The following is an 8,952-nucleotide window of genomic DNA, read 5'->3' on the forward strand; positions in this document are numbered from 1 at the left end:
CACTAAACTAATATTTAGCTGTATGACCACAGTTTTTTAAAACTGCTTGACATCTGTGTGGCATGGAGTCAACCAACTTGTGGCACCTCTCAGCTGTTATTCCACTCCATGATTCTTTAACAACATTCCACAATTCATTCACATTTCTTGGTTTTGCTTCAGAAACAGCATTTTTGATATCACCCCACAAGTTCTCAATTGGATTAAGGTCTGGAGATTGGGCTGGCCACTCCATAACATTAATTTTGTTGGTTTGGAACCAAGACTTTGCCCGTTTACTAGTGTGTTTTGGGTCATTGTCTTGTTGAAACAACCATTTCAAGGGCATGTCCTCTTCAGCATAGGGCAACATGACCTCTTCAAGTATTTTAACATATGCAAACTGATCCATGATCCCTGGTATGCGATAAATAGGCCCAACACCATAGTAGGAGAAACATGCCCATATCATGATGCTTGCACCTCCATGCTTCACTGTCTTCACTGTGTACTGTGGCTTGAATTCAGAGTTTGGGGGTCGTCTCACAAACTGCCTGTGGCCCTTGGACCCAAAAAGAACAATTTTACTCTCATCAGTCCACAAAATGTTCCTCCATTTCTCTTTAGGCCAGTTGATGTGTTCTTTGGCAAATTGTAACCTCTTCTGCACATGCCTTTTTTTTAACAGAGGGACTTTGCGGGGGATTCTTGAAAATAGATTAGCTTCACACAGACGTCTTCTAACTGTCACAGTACTTACAGGTAACTCCAGACTGTCTTTGATCATCCTGGAGGTGATCATTGGCTGAGCCTTTGCCATTCTGGTTATTCTTCTATCCATTTTGATGGTTGTCTTCCGTTTTCTTCCACGTCTCTCTGGTTTTGCTCTCCATTTTAAGGCATTGGAGATCATTTTAGCTGAACAGCCTATCATTTTTTGCACCTCTTTATAGGTTTTCCCCTCTCTAATCAACTTTTTAATCAAAGTACGCTGTTCTTCTGAACAATGTCTTGAACGACCCATTTTCCTCAGCTTTCAAATGCATGTTCAACAAGTGTTGGCTTCATCCTTAAATAGGGGCCACCTGATTCACACCTGTTTCTTCACAAAATTGATGACCTCAGTGATTGAATGCCACACTGCTATTTTTTTGAACACACCCCTTTCAACTAATTCAACTAATTGCCCAATTGCACAGCCTTAAGAGCGTGCGTATCATGAATGCTGGGTCTCATTTGTTTTCTGAGAATCTACTGAACCTACTGGTAACTTGTTTGCCACGTAGCAATAAAAAAATATACGAAAAACCTTGATTATTCTGGTTAGTCACATTGTACTGCTATTATTTTGAACAATACTGTATATATATATATATTTTTTTTACAATAACAAAAATATTCACATAAAAATGGTGAGTAAAATAATTTTTTTTAATATCCTTAACCCTTATCCAGTAAATCACAGACAAAAGGAAAAATCTTGGAGCATTTGAATACTGTGGACAATGGTCAAGTCAAAATAGTTGAGAATTAAAAGGTATTTGTTAATTGGGCATTTTAATGGAATTCCCATATTCCCATTCGGTTGTACTACATTTCAAATGAAACAATTGTGTGTGTGTGCGTTTGTGTGTGTGTGTATATATATATATATATATTATTCTCAATTATAGATGCAATGCTATGCCATTTAGTACATCATTTTACATGAACAAAACTAAAAACTTTCATATTTTTCGCTTACCACAAAAAGCCATTGCCTTACTTTGTGAAACTACATGCATAATGTGTCTCAAAATACACAATACATATTTTTGGCAGCTGCATCAAAGGGGTTCTAAAGCTCATCATCTAACCCTACAAAATCTGAATTTTATTGATCTTGTGTCTAATTCTGCAGCAGGTAATAAAATAATGTCATAAAATAAAAAATAATTCAAACAAAAATAAGCTGCTGATCCTCACTGATGACAATCAATAGACAATTTAATGATGATTCCACTGCAAATAATTGGTACACAGATGACTGCAAATTATGAGTAAACACCTCTCCCTTGATCTAACTATAGTGTTTATCAAACCTTTATATTTGTGCTATCTACTGAGAAACCTTTCCTAGACCCTCTGGTGTCTTTCTCCAAACATCTCTCTCTGTGTCTCTTCCCTGCTCCCCACTTCATGCGGTGGCCTTGTGATCAGTCCAGCATGGAGAGAATGCTTGCAGCAAGAATGACATACAGCTGGAGTTGAACACAAGTTCATCCTCATACAGCTCCTCTTTTCCAAGCCCAGAACAGCGTAAGAAATTTAGCAATGTGAAAACTCAACAGGATGAAAACTGTGTTTTTGAGTGTTTGCATGCTTCTAAGTTTATCTCTAAAATGTATGACTCACTCTTGAGTGACACATTGCATGGCAGTGACAAAAAAGTGAAGCCTCTATCTAATTTAGATTTAGCTTTACCAGCTAAACCACACAAGAAGAGAACGAATTTATAGCAGACACTTAATTCAGTGACAAGTGAACACGATCAGACGTGGACTTGATGCTAATTTTACGTAAACGGTTTTCTCTTTGAGTCGAGGTGACTAAATATTTCAACGCTGTGACGCACAAGCGAGTGTTGACGAAAGTGGAAAACGAAGTGATTAGCTCGCATTTCAATACAACAATGCCACTGGGCTCAGCTATTTTGCCGGTAAAAGGCTTTACAGCGATTAAACAAAATTATGCTATCGCTGTTGTCTAAAATAGCCTTCGGATTCCCCGCAGTTAGTGTCTCCCGAGCGAGACGAATAAGCGCCCGGAACTTTGCGTTCCACGCGCAAGCCAACAGCGTGAAGAACGGATTTGACTATATTAAAACCTAACGCTCTGGCATAAATCGTTATTTAGATTATTATTAAAGCAAAATAGCTCACCTATAGACAGAAACGAAGTGAATGTCACGGTCACGCACACAGACTAATTACTCATTTAAATGCACAAACCTAAGACTGTCAACTTGTGTCAGGATACTTCGCATTAACAAACCCAAAAATGATTACATTAATTATCTATCACCATTTTGTTCAAACCCTTTCTCACTTAGTTTCTTGGAATACCAAAAGGGGCAGAAATATACGTGACTGACAGCGATCGATTGTCATTCACTTTAGTTGCATATTTTTGAATATACTGTAGGCTAGGTGTAGTAAGCAGTGACAACTGCTGTCATTCTGCCTAATACATCTTTTTTGTTTTCCACAGAAGAAAGCAGGCTAAGTAATATAGGTTTAGAATAACATCAGAGTGAATGGTGACAGAATTTCCATTTTGTGCTAACTATTAATGTGTATTACATGCGAACTGAGAAAATGCCCTTAAACAAACCTGGTAGGGATAGAACATGATTGTTTATTAGTTCCCGACTGCCAAAGTATGAAATTATATTTTCTTCCCCACTTGATCTCAGTAGGCTACTGTTGAGGTCAGTGGGTACAAAAGACAAAGCAAGCAATATTTTAAAAGTTTTTGTGTTCATAAAATCTATTAATATCTTGAATACAGTTGAACTTACCTTGCGTTATCAGGACAATTAAAAGCAAAAACAAAGTGATTCTCCCCGCAGAATTCATCGAGCGTCACAGGTAGGAGTCAGTCTCCCTTTCCAAAACAAAGTAACAAATTAGTGAAAGAGTCGAAAGGGAGCAAACTGTAGAGATGATGTTTGTGGATCCCGGTTGTGTGACTGGAGTTGAGCTTTCCGCGAGCAGAAGAAGCGCGTGAGGTGGATTTGATTTCGTCCCTCCCCCTGGGCGCGTGCATTTTTCTCCACGCGCGTCTTCATACAAGTGTCATTAATGAGCCACACAATTACAGTGTCTTTTTAAAAAGCTATTTAAAGAGTTAGTTCTTGTAAATATGACAGTTCTGTCATCATTTACTCAACCTGACGTTTTGCTTGTCCAGCTAGACTGCATGCAGAACACCAAAGCCAAAGGATGTATTTTGAAAAAAAAAACCCTCTTTGTTTATTTTCATTGCAAATTAAAGGTGCAACTGCAAAATCACAACAAAAGTTGGTAGTCCATGCCAAAATATTGACTTCTAATGCCACACGATAGCTTTGTGTGATGAACAGTCAAATTGTAATTCATTAACAAATCATTGAGAGTTTTGTGGAATGGCTCAATCGATTCAATGATACGATCCGACTCAAATGAACTGTTACTTCAGCTGGTTCATTCACAAATCTCTGTTCTTTCTCATCAAGGCTCCAAACTTTTCAGTGAATAGAAACTTAAATTTGAGCTAGTATGGCTCCAGAAAACTTAATGTGGACAACTTTTATAATACTGTAGGCCTACTGTCCGTTGCGCTCACCATTTAGAATTAATGCTTCGAAAAACTTATCAGTATATTCTTCAATATTTCACCTTCTGTGTAAGAACAAATAGTTTTGGAACAGTGTAATGCTGTCAGAATAACCTGCAGGGGTAATCTGTGATAATTTATTCATCCTCATGTTGCCCTGTATGAAAAAAAAAAACTGTATGAAAATATATAAATGAAAAAAAAAAAAAATATATATATATATATATATATATATATATATATATATATATATATATATATATATATATATATATATATATATATATATATATATATATATATATATTTGCATTCCACAGAAGGAAGTAAGCCATACAGAATGAGTATGAACTAAGTAAATGATGACAGAATTAAAAAAATTTTGGGGGACTATCTTTTTACAGTTGTTTACTTCATAATATGCAAATCTAAAATTCTAATTTACAGCTGTTTGTGAAGCAGCAACATGTTTTTCCATTTAAAGATTGTTTATACATACTCATATGTTGTTGGAATGATCACGTTAACATGTACACAGTAATTTAAAATGTCAATTTAAATGACTTAATATTTCTTTAAAACACGTTTTCTTCCCTTTGTCCCTTTATCACAATAAAGCTCTTATATCACCCTAGGTATCACAGAAGATCAGACAGAAATGTGACCTGTAGGAAGAAGATGTATCTTTGCTTAATTGCACATTGAAGAGGCTATCTGAGGTAGGCTACATAAAGTTTTTTGTGAAGTTTTAAAAGCAGAGCAGTCGATAAAGGGTTCTGGGTTACAGCAGGTGACTAACAAAGTGCCGCTGGAAAAGCCTCAGGAATATTGATTAAATTTAGCTTCCCATTTTAAAAGGCTTGCCATTGACTTCATCAAACACTGTTTAAAAAAATATAGTTTATACCTAAATTTAATAATACAGAGCAAACACAAAGACATCACAGACATCTTTCATTTGTGCAAATCCATATTTAACATTTAAACCTTAAACACAAATGTATAGGCCAGAAGGACACACATGGCTCAGCAGCTGTTGCTATTGTTTTCCTACAAAACAGCTGCGTTTATATGTGTATGTGTGCTATGATGATAAAAGGAGAGAAACATTTTGATGTTTCAGTACATATGCGAAAAGCAAAGAGACTGTAAAACCATCCATGTGCAAATGCTTACTGAAAGAAACAAAAAATAGACATAGAGAGAGAGAGAGAGAGATTTGACCTTACAATTAAATCTTATCTAAATCTAAATCTTAAATGCATTATAACAGTAGACACAGAAATATAATATTCAATTCAGCCATCAAAGTGCTAATTGCAATGTACATTTTCACATGCAAATATGATCATATCTAAATTATCTTGTGAAATATAAGACATCTCTGCATTATCCAGTTTGCTGTCTTCTCTCTCTCTCTCTCTCTCTCTCTCTCTCTCTCTCTCTTTTGGTGGATATTTCATTTTATGGATTATGTTCTCTGTTTCAGATTCAAAAGTTTTAAGGAATATAAAAAATGCTGTAAAATGAATCACCCTCAGGCAATCCAAGATGTAGATGAGTCTCTCTCTCTCTCGCTCTCTTATTCATTCTCTCTCTCTCTTTCTCTGAGTGTGTGTACGCTAGAGGGAGCAGGTGCAGCAATTTGGAGGCCTGTATCAGTCTTTACACAATTTTTGTTCAATCAGGGGCTTTTGTCTTTTCACTCATGCGCTTATTTTCATTTCAGTTAAACAAATCAGTTCAAATTTAGTTCAAGTAATTATTTCAGCAAAATAAAAATGTATTTGATCAGTAAACTGAAAACATACTTAATTTATTTAATTATACAGTCTTCTATATATTCCCATCCTCATATATAAAAACAGTCGTAAATATATATAAAATTATATATAAATTATATATAAAATTGTTTTCTTAATAATCTGCAGTACTAACATAACACAATAATTTAGATAGATTTTGTTAGATAGTTAGCAATTACAACAGCATTAAAATCCATGTCCATGGTTTTGAAATGGAAAAATACTGTATGAGAAAAAATGTGTTTGTTGCAAAGGAATCGGTGTTGGATGCATGCAAGATGTCAATATTTTGTCTATTCTTTGGGAGAGTTAAACCAATTTACAGCTATGGTGCTGCCGCTGTCCATGGTGCTAAACATTGATTTGTGCTCAAAGCAGTGTCCATGAAGCTTTTCTTTTTTTAAAGGAATATTTATGTGTTTGTTAATGTAAACTGACTAATACCTTGGGGTACTATTGATACTTCTTAGCTTTTTGCTTTTATTATGCTTATATTTTCAGCTCTTCACCTTTAATTAGACAAGAAAGTGAGTGGTTCCTGGAAATGGGGGGTTCAGAACATGACACCTTCCAGGAGCACTTCAGTTCCTTCAAATTAATGACAGCACAAATCTAATTTTATTATGCAAAGGCACTACATAGTTTATCATGATTCAAGATATCTGTAGTGTTTAAACCATTAAAAATGTATCATGTCCCATATTTCTTTTTGGCTACAGTAGGACACCCAGATGACTTTTGATGACACTAATGTAGGAAAAAGTTGAAGGTTCTGTTCAGTTAAAGATTAACAATGTTGTTTTTGTCAAAGAGTCAATTAAAAGTGAAAATTCAGTCATCATTTACTCACCTTCATGTCAATCCAAACCTGTAACCTCTAAACAAGATGGTGACCAAATTGCTCCCATTAATATGCATTGAGGACAATGAATAAATAAATAAAATAAATAAAATAAAAACATTACGATGAAAATCGACAGTAACTGAGATTGTTTGGTAGCCTTCCTTTTTTTTTTTTTTTTTTTTTTTTTTTTAATAATGTATTTTGAGTTAGGTTTGGAACAAAGGATGAGTAAATGATGTCAGAATTTTCAATGTTGGGTGGACTATAAAAGTGAAAATAAAACTATTAAAAATGTATTGAATTCATTAAAATAAGCTAAAATAAAATGAAAAATAAATTCAAATAATTAAATTAAAAACCTTAACTTAAAAAATGGAAATTAGAAATGTTGCCTTAGCAACTAACTAATATTATAGGATTAAGTACTAAATAGAAATACAAAAATAGTAATAATGATAATAAACATGAAAAAGGACACAAAAATTACTGAACTGTAAACTAAAATGAAAAGAAATAAGAAGATACAAATAAAAAAGCTTAAAATATAATAAATAGTATAATGGTATAAATATTACTATATTAACACTGGGGTTTAAGGAGTTGGTCTACTGTCTGTATAAATAATGTGTTATTAAGGATTGAGTGTTTTTCATCCTTTGCCATTAAGATTCAGAGGTGGACAAAGTGAATATGTCATGGATGATCTGTCCATCATAAATCTGTAGTGGAACTAGAATCTCACCATATTTTTTTTCTTTCCTCCTTTCCTCTTTTCTGCATCTTTAATTCATGGTTTCCTAAAAGCAAGACGTAGTGAGTCACAGAGCCATTAATGTCTCACTCTTTTCTCATCTCTTGCTGTCCTTCTCTTCAAATCTGTGTGTCTGCTTTTCCTGTCTCTCCACACAGCCTGCCTTGTCCCAAACACTCTTTTAAAAGCTTCTTCTCTTTTTGAAACAGGACTGCCATCTTATAGTGCATATTAAAAATAGAAAAATAAAGTTATATTGCCCAATTGAAATTTTATGGCCTTGTAAATTATTCAACTCACACATCTAAAATACCTAGATGATTATACCTGAGTGCTTTTATTCTTTGCTAGTACAGCGGGAATATCTGGAATCACAATCATCCATTATGGGTGCACTGCTTGCCTGGTGTTGGGTATAAAACCCACCAAAAAGCAGAGACCATCATCACAGCCTCAGACAGACTCACAAATCCAGCTGCTCCTGTCAAGATCTTGGTAAATACAATGATCTTTTAGATGACTCTGTTATCAGTTACTTACTGATATTGTCCTTTTTGCTTTAGGCAACATTCACAGTGTCAGTGTTTGGAATTGAAAGGCATTTTTAATATCAGGTGTGTCTCCAAAACTATCTAAAATATCCCACATCATATGACTCGCTCACCAGTGGATCCTCTGCAGTGAATGGGTGCCGTCAGAATTCAAACACCTGATAAACAAGGAGAAAACATTATGGATTATAGACAAGAATTTGTATTAATTCATTTATTCATTCTCCAAATCTTTTCAGAAGAAGAAACTCATCTACATCTTGAATGGCCAGACAGTGAGTACATTTTCAGCAAATGAATATCATGTTATGAGCACATGCTCCATAGTTATTCATGAACTCAGGATAAAACCCTAAGTTGAGAGAGAATTAATGTCATGGCACCAACAAGGGCTGACTGGACTGGTTTTGTCACCTTCAGAGTAATCCTGGTAATTTTCAGTTTAATGTGTTGCAGGTAATTTGAAGCATTAACAATGTATTATCTATTAACTTGATTAACATTATTAAGCATTGGTATAAAGGAAACTGCACCTGGTCCATTGTGTTTTATAAGAAAAAAGTATTTCCTAAAAATCCCTTAATTTAGAATTTCTCACAAGCACTAACATTTTTTGACCAGTCACCACCTTAAGACCTAAAGACCCAAATTATCTGTGAATAACAA

Source organism: Carassius auratus, chromosome 26 (assembly GCF_003368295.1).
Source record: "Carassius auratus strain Wakin chromosome 26, ASM336829v1, whole genome shotgun sequence".
NCBI lineage: Eukaryota > Metazoa > Chordata > Actinopteri > Cypriniformes > Cyprinidae > Carassius > Carassius auratus.